The sequence below is a fragment of the Felis catus genome, chromosome D3, assembly GCF_018350175.1.
Source record: "Felis catus isolate Fca126 chromosome D3, F.catus_Fca126_mat1.0, whole genome shotgun sequence".
Classification (NCBI taxonomy): Eukaryota; Metazoa; Chordata; class Mammalia; order Carnivora; family Felidae; genus Felis; species Felis catus.
In genome coordinates, this window is record NC_058379.1 from 71,917,060 (window position 1) to 71,933,819 (window position 16,760).

The 16,760-nt window shown below is 38.5% G+C and overlaps 1 protein-coding gene and 1 non-coding gene across 5 annotated transcripts in view; both read left to right on the plus strand.

Annotated features, from left to right (window-relative positions):
- DCC (DCC netrin 1 receptor) overlaps positions 1-16,760 on the plus strand; it is a 1,150,608-nt gene that overhangs the window by 410,620 nt on the left and 723,228 nt on the right. The window lies entirely within an intron of this gene.
- On the plus strand, positions 6,609-6,693 carry TRNAQ-UUG. Its single transcript has one exon. It is a non-coding gene; the product is annotated as a tRNA-Gln (tRNA).

A 16,760-nucleotide genomic window follows, 5' to 3' on the forward strand; every position in this document is an offset into this window, starting at 1 on the left:
ATTTCTCTGAGTTCTGTGAGCTGTCTAGTAAATTGATCTAACCTGAGGAGGAGGTGGTTGGAACCTGCAGACTATAGCCTGTAGGTCAGAAGCACATAACTGAAGTGGAGAGTGGGGGGGGGGGCAGTAGGAATGAACCCTTAACCTGTGAATCAGATCTGTCTCCTGGTAGATAGATGTCAGAACTGAGTTGAATTGCAAGAACACCCAGCTGTTTTCCAGAGAATTGTTGGTACCATAGGAAAACCTCCTCTACACTTTGAAATAGGGTTCAAGAACCCAAAATAAGGACTTTAATTTCTTTATGGCAGTGAACCCCCCAGGGAGTATGACTCATTCAGATTCTAGTGAGCAGAGGTCAAAAATTGCTGTAAATAGTTTGTAAATATCAGTGCTGGTGAGGGATATGAGTGTGAGAGAGAGAATCTGTATTGTATTGTCTACATGTTTTCCATTATGCTCTTTAAATTTTTTTTTTAATGTTTATTTTTGAGAGAGAAAGAGACAGAGCATGCACAGGGGAGGGGCAAAGAGAAAGGGAGACACAGAATCCAAAGCAGGCTCCAGGCTCTGAGCTGTCAGCACAGAGCTCGATGTAGGCTCAAACTTGCAAACCCTGAGACCATGACCTGAGCCGAAGTTGGACGCTCAACCAGCTGAGCCACACAGGCACCCCTCCATTATGATTTTTAAACAGTTAGGTTTAATCTGTATTCTATATATAGATTCTATATTCTATCTATATATTCTATCTATATATAGAGATTTATATTCTATCTATATTCTAACCTAGGTCATCCAGATTTATTTACTTATTTATTTATTTATTTATTTATTTATTTATTTATTTGTAATTTTTTAATGTTTATTTATTTTTGAAGGACAGGGACAGAGCGTGAGTGGGGAGTGGGGGAGGGGCAGAGAGAGACAGAGACAGAATCTGAAGCAGGCTCCAGGCTTTGAGCTGTCAGCACAGAGACTGATGTGGGGCTTGAACCCATGAACCTCGGAATCATGACCTGAGCTAGAGTGGGAAGCTTAACCAGCTGAGCCACCCAGGCACCTCCATCCAGAGATATTTAGACATAAATAGAGACCATAGAGACAACATATGTATACACTTAATGTGAAGTGTTGGGGTTCAGGAACAAATGGTCAAGAAAGAATTCTTGAAACATCTTTGATGCAGAAAAGGTGGTTTTATTTAAATCACTGGGATGGGACCTCTAAGCAGAAGGAGCTGCACTGGGGTTGTGAGGAGTAGCTGATTATATACTTTTAAGTTGGGAGGGGCTTAGGGATAGCTTAAGTTTCTAAGGGATTTGTAAGCAGGGTTTCTAGGACCTTGAGGACCTTGGTACATATTATTAGGATAAGGTCATTTACTACTGTCCAGTAAAACCTTAGTCATGAGACCCTTTAGATGTTTATCAGTGGGCCATACATTTGGAGGATGATTGCTAGCATATATCTTGCTGGGAGGAGGGGGTGGGGGTGGGTAGAGATAAAGGAAGTTTCCAAAGGGATTTTTACAGGATCTTGGAGGTCTGGCTAATGTCAAGCTAAGGTTGCCTTTTGTCTCTAGCAAAGTATTTACATTGAGGCAGCTAAGCTACTTGAGGAAGGTCATCTGCCTGTCTCAGTACTTGTCAATGGTCTGTGAAGGAAATTTAACTTTTTTTCTATATTACTTTTACCTTTGTTCTCCACATCACACTCTCACATCTTTCCATTTAGATGACTCTTCCTATCTAAGCCTCTGTGTTTTGAATCTATTGATGAACACCATAGTCATAAAACCTACTGTTTGATTTATAACCCCTCTACTTTTGTTGTTCCATTATGCACATTGTTAAAAATAGTATTTTACCAAAAAAATAAAAGTCATTTTCATTGTAACCCTGAAACTCTACCACCTTTAAAAAAGGGGCTGTTCATGGGGCACCTGGGTGTCTCAGTCTGTTAAGCCTCTGACTTCAACTTAAGTCATAATCTCAAGGCTTATGGGTTCTTGCCCCCTCAGGCTTTGTGCTGACAGCTCAGAGCCTGGAGCCTGCATTGGATTCTGTCTCCTTCTCTCTCTGCCCCTCCCCTGCTCATTCTCTCTGTCTCTCTCTCTCTCTCTCTCTCTCTCTCTCTCTCTCTCTCTCTGTCTCTCTCTCTCTCAAAAATAAATTTAAAAAAAACATTAAAAAATTAAAAATAAAAAAGGGCTGCTCATGAGATTTCATTTGCTGAAATTTCACTTGGAACATTTCAGCAACTAGGAGTCTATTTAAGAAAGTGTGTTAAAGATTAATAAAGTCTATATATAGTTTCAACACTGTTTCAGTGCTCGTTGATTTTATTGGGCTGGAGTTTTGTGGCCCCTCTTACAAGAAGAATTCATCTCCAAAGGCTGAAACATGACATTAAAAAAATCTGTATTTCTTTGATCTAAGCATTGCTTCCAGGGCATCCTTTGGGTCCATCCCATAAGGCATTGGGCACTTCATGAGCTAACACTGTGGCTATTTCTCTCAGGTTATTTCTAGTTGAGTCTCAGCCCTGGAGGTGCATACCTAAGTTGGGAGGATGTAGTTGTAGATAAAGTAAATGTCTCCTTTAAGTACTCCACAACCCCCACAACACATGCACGTTGCGTCTATCTGGGGTCTGTTTGTTTTTATTTATGGAATAGTTCACAAACCATAACATTTTACCTTTGAGAGCAGATGATGCACACATTATTAGTATATTCATAAAGCTGTGCAATCATCATCACTTTCTAACTCTGGAACATCTTCATTCCTCCCCTCCTGCCCTGGCAACCATGAATCTACTTTCTATCTTTATTGTCTTTTTTTCTTTTTAATTCCAATGTAGTTAACATGCAGTGTTATGTTAGTTTCCGGTATAGTGATTTAACTCTTCCATGGATCACCCAGTGTTCATCACAACAGATGTATGCCTTAATCTCTTTATTGTCTGTTTTTAACATAAATGAGATTATCTGATTATCCTGTAAATATTCTGTAACTTGTTTTTGTTTTTGGTATAGAGATACAGTTTAACATTTTTTCTGTATTTACTCTAATAGAGGAGTCACATTTTTAAATTCCTCATAATATTTTATAGTTTCCATCCATATATTGATGTTGGTATATTTCTGATTTTTTTAGTTTTGTTAATAATGTATCCAGAGGATACTCTTTTGTGCATATATTTTGCAAGTCTCTTAAGACCCACTTTTAGCAATACAATTGCTAAGTCAAAGGGTACCTGCATGTTAATAGATACTAGTAGATTCCTTTTGTTAGCCTGGACTTAAAACCTCACAGGTCATTGTTTGCTTTACTGCCATTGAACAAATAGAGCTGGTTTCTTCTTAACTTTTAAATATCACTGAAATCTACTGCTTACTCTATTATGCGTGGTGATGACACCATTAAGAAACAGACACCAATGTTTGCCTCACTTAAAAAGAAAAAAAAGAGAGAAACAGAGAGAACTTATGTAGAGCAACTTGGGAGAATGCATCTCACCTGTGTCCTAAGATTTTCCCGATATGTGTTTTTCCTGTGTTCTAGTAGGTGTCACTCCATGACTTGGGATTGAGGTCACCCTTAGAAAACAGTATTTCCTAAGCTTTTATATGTACTGTCAAAATGGTATTTGGTCATATCCACACACCATAGAAGAATGGGAATTCTCTCTAGTGTCCTAAAGACCCTTTAGATTCTGGCCCCTGCTTGCTTCTCTAGTTCCAGGTAAAACCCCATCCACACTCTTTTCTTCAGTTTTTATAGCAGCTTTTTCAATGTGCATATTCTGGTGCTTATGGCTTTGCACACTTTATTCTGTATGTCTTTCTCATCCAATGTGCTAACTCTTGTTTTGTTTTGTTTTGTTTTGTTTTCTTTTTTACAAGACTCAGTTCATGCAGCCTATCTTTAGGAATCTCTAACTAGCCCCTTAGACTAGGAGAGGCCCATCTTCTGTGAGCTCACAGTGACCTGGGTTGCTTCTTGTCATAGAATGGAACATGCCATACCATATATTTATAATATACATATATGCCCCAATTCCTTTACTGGTCAGTGACTTTGTGAAGATGCAGATCGTACTATATCTTAATTTCCCTGGGTGAACAGACTCTTTAGAACCTGGTTAGTTTTATGGCGTAGCCTGGTGGTTAGGAGCATTGGGCTTTGGAGACAGCCAGCCAAGACTTTGGATCCTGTCTCTACTGCTTCACTAGTTCTGCAAACTTGGCCACCTATGGAAATATTCTGAGGTTAGTTGTGTATCTACAAAATGGGCCTAGCATAATAAGGTTGCTGTGACGATGACCAAGTGATGCTCAGTAGTGGGCCTGGGACTTCATAAGGACTCGACAAATGAAGCTTTATGAACGACAAAACTGGGGTGTTACTGAAAATTCCCTAAGTAGGCTGCAACAGATGGGAATAGAGAAGCCTTGTGAAGAAGCCTTCTTCTCCTCTATGGGGACACCTATGTATATGTCCTGCATTCTCAACTATCTGGCCTGTTTCCCAGGCAGAGCTTATCTTTCCCTATCTACACAGGCCCAGTGCAAACATGCAAGGTTATATGTGCCCCTTTAAAACTGTTAGCACCAATGCTGTGGGATCAGTACATCTTCCTGAGTAATTGTGGTTAATAAAATAATGACTGCACTAGAAAGTACTTGGGCAGTATTCAGGTTTTGACTTCATTCTTTCATGATATTGAAACGCAACACCCATTAATTCTCATGTATCAGTGGTCTGAAGTACAGCTTGCCATGGCTTTGAAGAGCTTTCTGTAGTCTAGCAAATGTGGGGACTCTTCCTTCTCCTTCTGGGAAAGCATGTGAACTGGAAATTGGCCTGTTACCCCAGTTGGTATTTGACATATAATGAAAGTAAACGGTCATTAAGGATATCAAAATATTGCGTGGTTAGAGGAAATTCACATGGACGATCTGACTTGGATTAACAGCTGTGTTTTCATATGAATCTTGATTATCACTGACTTAGAAAATGATCCCTCATTTTTTGAAGTTTATTTACTTATTTAAGTAATCTTTACACCCAGTGTAGGGCTCTATCTCACCCTGAGATCAAAAGCTGCACACTGTCCTGACCGAGCCAGCTGGGTGCGCCATCCCTCATTTTGATGTTCGTTGTCTACTTGTGTTCAGAAATGCAGGCGGTCATCCTATTTTGCCAGAGAGTTTAAATTCGTTTCCTCCAACACTAAGCTATCCTTTCTTTTTTCCCCTTGGATTTACGTAAGTATCTACAGTACAAATGTTTCTTTTTAAAAAAAGGCCTTTTGAAAGGCTCTTGGAAAATATTTCAGTGATCAGCATTATTCATGTTGCCTATACAGCTATGTAAATAATTCCATCCTTTCTCCACCAGAACTCTTACAACTTAGCATACCCTCAGAAAATGTGAATGCAATTACAAGGTAATGCTGCCCCAATAAGCATTTCAGTGCTTTGGAAAGGAAACATTGAATACAGAGCTGAACACGCCCATGCTAGGCCTGTGACAATAAAAAGGATGTTTATGAATGAAATAGTGCTACAAATGGCACCACACTTTGGAGGAGGAAAGCAATTTGGTGAAGTGAAAGATGCTAAATGTTTTAATTTTCTTCTCTGCCAGTAAAATCTTGTAAAACAAGGTGACATATTAAATTTTCTATACTACAGTGACTCCAAGAGCCTGTCAACATTTTCATTATAAACTCCATTTTCAGAGCTTTATAACTCAGCTTTAAGAATTCACTCTGGCCTGACATTTGGAGTGCAAGGTCTTACCTGGGGAACATGTGTTTCACATGTTTGAAAAATTATGAGTTTATCCTTTTTTCAGTTTATAATGAGTAACCTTTTCATACTTTTTCGCATGGCCACTGGGCCTCAGAAATTAGAGGCAGAAAGAAGGCTTACGTGTGGTAGGTCATCCAATGAAGGGGGAAAAATGCTACAAATGTGGTCAACACAGGTCAGGGATGCTGATTTTCGTTACGAAGACTCACGGGCATACTAGTTGCTCTGCCTGTCCTAGTTGCTCTGTCGCAGAAAGAGCTCAACTACACTGCCCTCAACATTTTAGACTAAACTGTGCTACCCAGGGACACGCTATGCCAGATCCCTGCTGAGGAGACCCAGATTGATTGGGGAATTCTTAGTCCCCAGTATGTTTATTTCCACATTTGTATTATTCTGTGGATGGCATAAGACCTTTTCCCTAAAGCTTTACTTCATTTTTTCAAATCTTGTTCATTGTTAAGTCTTCTTTGTGGTTGTGTTTTTTAGTTTGCTTTCCCCTCTATCATATTTAGCACTCACTAGGTACTGAGTCTATATTATTTAATTATTTAATAATCGAAGCACTCTTTCTATACTTTGGAATGTCTACAGTTAAATCTTTGAAAGAATTACTTTTGGGGAAGGAAAGAACAAGGAAGCAATGGAAGAGAAATCTACATGTTGCTGTTTGGAATGGGGCTTCAAAATGTCCTGAGAACCTCCTATGGCTTCCACAAAAGAACAAACATAAGCTCCCTAGAAGAGAATAGAGTATCTTCAATAAAAGGTGAGGTATTGTGGTGCCTGGGTGGCTCAGTTGGTTGAGCATCTGACTTTGGCTCAGATCATGTTCTCATGGCTCGTGGGTTTGAACCCCATGTCAGGCTCTGTGCCGATGGCTCAGAGCCTGCTTCGGACTCTCTGTCTCTCTCTCTGTCTCTCTCTCTCTGCCCCTCCCCTACTTCCCCCCCCCCCCACTCTCAAAAATAAATAAACATTTTTTAAAAAAAAGTGTGGTATCAAGTCTTCAGTTGTAGGTTGTTCAGGAGAGTTCCAAGAAACCACCTTTTCTTCCTGTGTATTCATCCTGATTTCACTCCCACCTATTTGCATTGTATTTTTATACAGCTGTCAAATTTATGTTAAAATGTGAGAAACACCCAGTGTATAATCCCAACACTTGCTTTTATGGTGTAAAGACCAATTTTGTGACACTTCACCTAAAAAACAGCAACATAATTTATGTCCCTCAAAACCACCCTCAAGCCATATCCCTTAGGAGAAGACTGAAGGACAATTTAAATAATTTACCCCACAACTAATGAATATGCAAAGCAAGTTTGAAACCCAGGTCTTCTAGACCTCAAAATCACACTCTTTCCTCTAAGCCACCGTGCTTTCCTTACTGTGTACCTGGACATCTGATTCTGTTTGCATTTTTTTTATCGGAATCAAGCTATGCCTAACTCATAAGTGGCTAACATTTTCCAGTGAAACCTATTGGGATAAACAGGCTAGACTCCAGATTAAAAAATAATAATAATAAGTGAGAGTGGGGGTTAAGGACGAAAGGACTTGAATTAGTTTGATTTTATTTATTTATTTATTTACTTATTTATTTATTTATTTATTATTTATTATTTTAGAGAGAGAGCATGAGCAGGGGAGGGGCAGAGAGATAGAGGGAGGCACAGAATCTGAAACAGGCTTCAGACTCTGAGCTGTCAGCACAGAGCCTGACATGGGGCTCGAACTTGGGAATGGTGAGATCACCTCCTAACCAACTGAGCCACCCAGGCGCTCCAGGACTTGAATTAGCTTCAACTAGGAATCTAATTCTGTTTTCAATTTCTCTCACCTCATTGTCTTCTCTTTCTTTCCTCTTCCTGTAAGTCCCACTGCAGTGAATGACATCCCACCTATTGAGTTGTTCGAGACAGAAATCTGTGAAATTTAGTTTTCTCTGTCACACCAGCAACATTCTAATCAAATAGCTAGCCATGTGTGGTTTTTCTAAAAAATGTTATTTTTCTTTCTTTTTTTTTTTTTTTGAGAGAGAGAGAGAGAGAGAGTGGAGAAGCAGAGAGAGAAGGAGAGAGAGAGAGAGAGAGAGAGAGAGAGAGAGAGAGAGAGAGAATCCCAACTAAGCCAAGCAGGCACTGCACTGTCAGCACAGAGCCCAACATAGCGCTCAAACCCATGAACTATGAGACCACGATCTGAGCCGGTACCAGAAGTCGGATGCTTAACTGACTGAGCCACCCACATGCCCCCCCTTTTTTCCCCTTTTAAATAGACTTAATTTTTTAGAGCAATGTTAACTTCATAGCAAAATTGAGCAGAAGAGACAGAGAGTTCCCATATTTCCCATTTCCCACATATACACAACCTCCCCCATTACTAACATTCCACATGAGAGTAGTACTTTATTATAATTGATGAGACTACACTGATGCATAAGTGTCACTCTAAGTCCATAGTTTACCTCAGGGTTCACCCTTGGTGTTGCATATTCTACCGGTTTTGACAAATATATAAAGAAATGTATAAGCACTGGCAACCACTGATCTTTTCTTACTGTCTTCTTAATTTTGCTTTGTTCAGAATGTCATATAGTTGGAAGCATATAGTATGTAGTCTTTTCAGATGGCTTCTTTTACTTAGCAATATCCATTTAATATCCTTCCATGTCTTTTGATGGTTTAATAGCTTATTTATTTTTAGTGCTGAATGATATGCCATTCTGTGTTCATTTATCCCTTCACCTATCAAAGGACCTCTTGGTTACCTCTAAGTTTTGGTAACTGAATAAAGCTGCTATGAACATTCATGTGAAGGTTTTGTGTGGACATGTTTTGGTTCATTTGGGTGAATACCAAGGAATGGGATTATTAGATTTTATGGTAAAGGTATTTTTAGTTTTATAAGGAAAGTCAAAAATGTCTTCCAGAGTGGCTGTACCATTTTGCATTCCCACCAGCAATGAATGAGAGTTCCTGTTGCTCCACATCCTTGCCAGCATTTGGTGTTGTCAGTGTTCTGGATTTTGTCATGCTAATAGGCATGTAGTGGTATCTCGTTTTAATTTGCATTTTTCTGATGACATAAGATGTGCGGCATCTTTTCATATGCTCAATTGCTATCGGTAGATCTCCTTTGGTGAGGTGTCTCTTCAGCTCTTTTGCTCGTTTTTTAATAGAGTTGTTCATTTTCATATTGTTTGTTTTAAAAGTTCTTTTATGTTTGGGATGACAGTGCTTTATCAGCTATGTTTTCTGTAAATATTTTGTCTCAGTCTGTGTTCTGTCTTCATTCTCTTGACAGTGTCCCTTGTAGAGTAGAAGTTTTTTATTTCAACAAAGTCTAGTTTATCATTTTTTTTCATGGTTTATACTTTTGGTGTTGTGTCTGAAAAGTCACCACCATATCCAAACTCATTTATGTATTCTCCCATGTTACCTTTAGGATTTTTATGGTTTTTTGTTTGACATTTAGGTATATGATCTATTCTGAGTACTTTTTCTTTTTTGGTAAACAGCGTAAGGTGTGCGTAGATTCCTTATTTTTCATGTAGCTGTTACAGCATCATTTGTTGAAAAGACTATCTTCTCTCCATAATTTTGCCTTTGCTCCTTTGGCAGAGATTAGTTGACTGCTTATTTACAACTGTTTATTTCTTGTTGTATTTATTTATTTCTATGTGTGCTGGCACCATCTGAACAGAAGCCACCATCATCCCTGACTGCTTCGCCTACAACTGACTGTTAACTACATGGCAATCTATTTTGTACACAGAGGCTAAAGTTGTCTTCTAAAAACATTTGAAGTTGTTCAATCATTTCCATTTCTAGGATCAACTCTAAACTCCATAATGACCTAAAAGCCCTCCTCCTTACATCCTTTCCCCCCATTTCCCTCTCCTTCCTCCACAACCAGCTTCATTCTCACTAGTTTCCATGCTTTGCTCTAACCATTAGAATCTTTTGCAGTTCTTTGAGTAAGCCATGTTTCCTCTCACACTGAGACTTAGAATACAGAGTAATCTCCTGGAAACCCCCTTTTCAATTCCTCTTGCTTAAGCTCATTCCTTTTCATTCTTCAGAGTTCTGTTTTCATGTCACTTTTTCTGGGATATATGTTGTCTTTTTTTTTTTTAGGGCTCACTACTAACTGTTATCAGAGAACCATGCGTCAAGTCTTCTTCATAATGATTGCTGATTATAATTGTATTATTATTTCTTTAGCATCTGCCTACCACACTAAAATGGAAGCTTCCTGAGTGCAGGGGGAACCATGTCTGTTATATTTGCTGATGTATTCACAGTGGGCACTATATTACAGTGTCTTAGTGTCTAACCAGGGTTGTGGGCAATAACCAAATGTGAATCATCAGCAAAGGGTGGGAACTGCAGAGTCAGGTAACTGAGGGTTAAGGCCCTAATTGTTGGATCCCGGGATTTCTCTGTTTATCTGGGAGCCAAGTAACACATCATGAGTCGGAAGATTTTATTAGCAGTATATAGAAACAACCCAGAGAATGGGGATGCAGAGAACCACAGGATCTTGAATTGGGAAAAGATCAAAGTCTTCTTGTAGTAGTCAAAATATTTGTTAATGGTCATAAACTGAGAGCATTAAAGTATTCACAGTTCATCTTCCTTTCACATCCTTCAGGGCCCCATAGTCCAGAGATCATTTTGGTTTCTTTAGATTGTCTCTAACATACCAAGAAGGATAGGACAGTAAGTGTTCTTGGCCTTTCCTCCCTTCAGGCCTTCAGGAAACTTGGGGCTTTCATCTTTTCTATTCTTAAGGAATAACTGCTTTTCCTTTCAGAAAGCAGTTTTCAAATGTTTCCCAGGTTACTGTCAAGCCTCAGTAGCCCTTTTATTCAGTGTTGTCTGGGAAGAATTAAGCCCTGGGATGGCCAACATCAAAGCTGGTTCATGAGCAACAGACCTCACACACAAACCTTCAAGAAGGTATGAGATGGAGAATCTATGTTTTCCTTTGTTTTATTTTGTTTTCAGTAAAGAAAAATTCTTATTCACAAAAAAGAATTCAGTGTTTAAACTAAATGGATAAAATTGATAACTATTTTTCAGTTCTGTTCAATTTTGAAAATAATTTATTCAAATCAAAAAAGAATGTCCACAAGCCCATTGTTAGCTGGCATTGCTGATTTCTCTAGTACTTTCTCTGTTTGACAGCCACTAGGCTTTTTCCAGATGATGGGTGTAGTCTCTCTTTTCTACCTTGTACACCAGAGGTGGACAGAGAGGCTGGAAACTTCCAATGCATAGAAACGCTAGTGAGTCAGTGTCCAGACCCAAAGACATTTTAGAGCATTATTTTCTCACAAAAATGGGGATGTAGTTGGAGATGTCATATCAGATAGATAGCTAGGAAGTTTTATTTATTTAAAATGGGAGATGTGAGTTTCTTCAATATCAAAAGCCTCCTGTAATATTGATCTCTCTTTTTTCCCCACCCATTGCCCTTCTCCTTACCTCTCCCATATTTTAATTAATTCCTAAATGCAGTACTTTTCAAGGAACTTGGTAAAAATACCAGGTCGAGGCCTTGTCATTCCTCAATGAGGCTGTTTTCTTTATTAGCTCCCCAGGTGACTCTGATATATACCGAAGTGTAATGTGTATATTATTTCAAGTTTATGCAAAATGTCACCATGCCTTGTTCGTCTATGAGACCCCACCCTTTTATTTATTAATGTATTTATTCTGTAGTATCTTCTTTTTACTTATTATAGCTGAATCTTATTTGATTTGATTATTGGAAGCTATTAATTATCATATCCCCTCTATTAAATGGTATTGTAATGACAAATAATGGGGAGATGGTAATTTTATCAATTCATGCTGAACACTTCTTGGTTAAGGAACTTCATGTTAATGGTTATTCTTTCAAGAATATCCCATTGTACTGTGATTAAAAACAGTCAGTAAACCATGAATATCAGGAGAATGATAGCAAGAGGTTTGTAAGTGTGCATTGTGGGCACCAGCAGTTTATTTTTGAGAGAGCCTGATTAAATGCATCTCTGTGGATTGCCATGGTTTATGGCAGAAGTGATGCGATGATTTGTGTTAATGGTTTAACAAGTTTAAGGTTGAAAATTTATTCTGCTTTCATTCTCTTCCCTTTGGCTGATAGTTACTGTCTAAGGCACTTCATCAGAGAAACTACCGCAGAAGTGGCCTAAGAAGCAGCTGTCATCCAAAGAGTAGAAGAAGTCTCTAGGGTCAATGTCAGAGCTGGCTGTATTCTCGAAAGACATAAGAGCTCAGATTGGATAATGCCCTCCCTTCAAGGAGGTTTAGTACAGTCGAGCATATGATCCAACACAGTGTTTTAATTTTTTTTTTATTTTTGGAGTGGGAGAGTTGTTTCATGATAAAGATGGTCGAAGCAAAAACTCTTTAAGGAATGATGTAGCATTATATCTCTAATGTCTTGCCTTTAAAGTAAAGCCATTATATTATAATACAGATCTGTCTCTGTCTTGCTTCTCCTGGAGATTTACTGCTTTAATACATATCCAAGTGTATACAAATATTTTCATGGCCAGGAAAACAAACTTTTTGAACTGGTCAGTTGACTGGTATTCAGAGTGTTTTACGTGTGATTCCTCAAAGGTGGATTGACTATATGGCTATGGATATCATGTCATGGTGCTTAGAACTTCTCATACTTTTAACAGGGGTAGCAACCCTACTAAGTCCTCTGGGGGCTGCTGGAAAGAATGATAGTAACTGGGAAAAACTTTGCAAAAATAAATCATTTCAATGCAAGAGCCTGGATTTAAATTATTAGATACCAGAAACTGACAACTTTTGTATTAGGGTTTAAGCTTTCAGTTAGACCTCTAAAACTAGGATGTTGGGCTTTCAGTGCCTAATATTGAAGATCTTTCCTCTTACCTGAGGACCATATTCTAGCAATTTCATGATCAGACTGTCAGTTAAGTTAGTAGCTGAAGGGAGGGGATCATTTTTATATTTTGTATCTTTAGCTATGAGTTCTGTTTAAAGATGACTTACTTACCAAATAAGTTGATTTCTCTTCCCAACAACACTTGAGGCACTAATAGAAAAAGTTTATAAGAATTGAAAGCTACAAAATAAATGTGGGAGAGGTGCCTAGGTGGCTCAGTTGGTTAAGCGACCAACTTTTGATTTAGGCTCAGGTCACATCCTCACAGTTGTGAGATTGAGCCCTGCATCAGGTTCCATGCTGAGCTTGGAGGTTGCTCAAGATTCTCTCTGTCCCTCTCCCTCTGCCTCTCTCCCCTGCTTGTTCTATCTCTTAACAAAAAGATTTGAAAGGTTTAACCCCAAATTAATAAAGGAAAAAATGTGGGACATATGTACACAACAGATTGCAACAATCTGTGGAAAGCAAAAGTCAGATGCAGGAGGAGAGAGATAAAACAAGGCTGAAGAGGCTGCAGCCAACCAAATTTCCCTGATGATCATCTCCAGGGGTAAGAGTACTAATTTGAAATAAAGTGATGTGGGACCTGGAGAGCAGGTCTGAAATGAGAACCCCAGATATTTGTATGTTCAGGCAAGTTAGGTGAGCTTTGAGCAGTGGTTCACCAAGTTGTCCCGATCAGCATCATAAGCATCACATGGGAGCTTGTTAAAAATGAAGATTATGAGCCCTACTTCAGACCTATTGACAGAGGCTCTGGATGGTGCCTAGGGATCTGTATTTTAACAAGCCTTCTAATGCACCTTCAGTTTGTAACCACTAGTCCAGAGTGCCCTGGGTGGATAGCTAAAGATAATGTTAATCACTGCCTGTCAGAACTTTGAGTGCCAAGGAAATCCCCAAGGTAGGAGAGAGGGAAAAAAAGGAGAAAGAGGGGAGAGGGGGGAGGAGATATTAACACAATATTCAATGGCTATCTTCTGCCTTCCCTATTTGTGCAGAATACCTAACAAATAGTCACTACTTTCAGTCAAACAGGAAGGATCTTCTCGGGAAATATGAGTGTACTGTCTGGGGAGATCAAGAACAGCAAAGAACCCTGCATTTTGGCAGTAGATTTTCCCAGCACAATGGGGAGCTCCTCAGTCACTCACAATAAAGTATTTTCACTCTCATAGTCTCACCCACTTATAGAGATCCAGGGAAATGTTTCTTTTGGTTCACACTTAAATATAAATTCACAAAAAGGGTCACCAGCCATTTTATGAATTCTTGCAACATGACAAAGGCAATGATGAATAAATTTTAAAAATTAGAAAAATAATTTAAAGTTAATGCAGGGAAACAAAGGGGTTTTAAGCAACTGCTAATGCATAATCTTAGAGAAACTTAAGAAAATAATGTATTCATAAACTAATAACAGTAACTCTAAAAAAGAAATAATTGGAGAAGAAAACCAATCTCTTAAAATTAAATGTATATATTTCAATAGAAAAAAAATTTAATCAATAAAAGGGTTGGAAGATGGAAGAGAGAATCGCTGAGATTTGTTCTCTTCAAAAGAAAGCTGGAGGGGAAGCAAAGGTAAAACCATTTCTAATATCTGGTCATGATTTCTAATATCTGGCTAATAGGAATACCAGAAGAGAGAAGAGATAAAATTGAAGAGGAACACATTTAAAAATATATAAAATAGTTTCCCTGATACGTTTTCTAATTGAAAAGGCCTGGCAAGTGTTGAGTTAGATGAAAGAAAAAGGCTTATAGTTAATCTGTTATACAGTTTGAGAAAGTCTCCAAAGAGAAAGACACACACACACACACACACACACACGCACACACACACACAGACACACACACAGGCCCACAGACAGACAGACACACACACACACACACACACAGACACACACACAGACAAAGAGACATACCCTCCTCAAGCAAGTTTCCACCCGATTCAGCAAACTGGATGCAAGAAGACACCAAAGCAAAGTTTCTTATTTCTTTGGGCAATTTTTTTTCAACCTAGGAATCCTTAAACATACATACTGTTGATCAGATGTAAGAATAAAATAAAGAAGTTATTAGATACCCAAGGGCTCAAAAATTACATATCGCATACCTTTCCTACAAAGGTACTTGTAACCGAGGGAGCCAAGAACTAAAAAGTAGTTGACTTGTAGCACAGCTGAACTAGGGTGAGTTCCAAAATGTGCCCTACGAGTTCAGGCTCAGATTCTCCTGTTTTAAAAAATATTGATAGTTGGTTTTTCATCCTGGGTTTTTGCATTCCAATATTTATGTATGTATGCATTTATTTATTTAGAGAAGGGTGTAAGTGAGCTAGGGACAGAGAGAGAATCCAGGAGGGGCAGAGAGAGAGAGAGGGAGAGAAAGCCAGGTCACCTGAAGCGGGACTCATGCCCACCAGATGCAGGGCTCAAACTCACCAATGTGGTACTCAAGCTCACGAACTGTGAGATCATGACCTGAGCCAAAGTCGGATGCTCGACTAAAGCCATCCAGACGCCCTGCATTCATTTAATTTAAAAATGAATTTAGGGGCACCTGCATGGCTCAGTTGATTAAGTGTCTGACTTCAGCTCGGGTCATGATCTTGTGGTTCATTGAGTTTGAATCCCACATAGGACTCGGTGCTGACGGCTCATAGCCTGGAGCCTGCTTCAGATTCTGTTTCCATCTCTCCCTGTCTCTGTCTCTCTCTTTCAAAAACAAAGAAACATTAAAAAATAAAATCAAGTAATAAAAAATGCATTTAAAACATAATTTTATCTTCAAATTGAGTTTGTTGGTGCCCCATTAGATTTTGTACCTAAGGCGCCTGCCTCACTAACCTCATCAGTCTTGGCCTTGACTGGTGTGTTTCCTCAGGCTGCTGTAGGAAAGTACCACAAACTGGGTAGGTTATATTAACAGACATTTATTCTTTTATGGTTTTGGAGGCCAGAGCTTGAATCAAGGTGTCAGCAGACTAGTCTTCCCTCTGGAGGCTCTAGGGTAGAATCTCTTATTTGCCTTTTCCTGCTTCAGCCATTCATTGCTTGGCTTGTGGCTGTATCAGTCCACTTCCTGAATCCATGGTGGTCCTGCCTCCTCCTTAGTTGGGGGTCTTCTTCATATGTCTGTCTCAAAATCCTCTCTTCCTTTCTTTTATAAGGACAGCTGTTTCAATGATAACCAATATGGATAATTTCAATAGAGATGTACTGGAAAGGGGGTGGGGGCTAAATCTGTATCTATCATTGTGAGAAGTCAATAAATAATGTCTCAAGTTGATAGATCAAGAAACAAACACACCATGTAGAGATATGAAAGAAGCTACAAGCAGAGTTGTTTTAAAGTTTGTTATGGAATGAGACTATAGCATTTAATATTAAGCCCTTTTCTTAGGTGTTTAAACATATACATTTAGTGCATCAAAGAAACAATGAAAGAACCTATAACATTTTCTTGCATTTTATGATTTGAAAGTGTCTTTTAATGAATCATGGAGCATCTTTTCATGAATAGAATTAGTGTTTTTAAATTAATTTTAAGTTAATTTCATTACTGTTTCACCCCTTCTCAAACTCTGCAGATCATTTTTTTCCCTAGACATTAGCTACTACTTTAGTAAAATACAATGAAATGGAATAATAAAAATAAATAAAAATAAAGACATTTTATATACAAACATATTTTTTTTTAATTAGGCCCAATAGACATACATCAAATGTTTATGTAATTCTCTAAAAATTTCCTCTCAATGTGACATGCCATGTGGCATACTGGTAAAAAAATTGGAAGACTTGGGACAATTCCAAGAACCACAATTTGAGCAATGACCTAGTTTTACCTTTTTTCTTTCTTCTTCTTTTAAAAAAGTTTTCCATCCTGCCTACCTTTGTTCCTTTCCATTTCTTTCTTTCCTTCCTTCCTTCCTTCCTTCCTTCCTTCCTTCCTTCCTTCCTTCTCTTCCTTCTTTCATTTTTAGTGTTGCTTT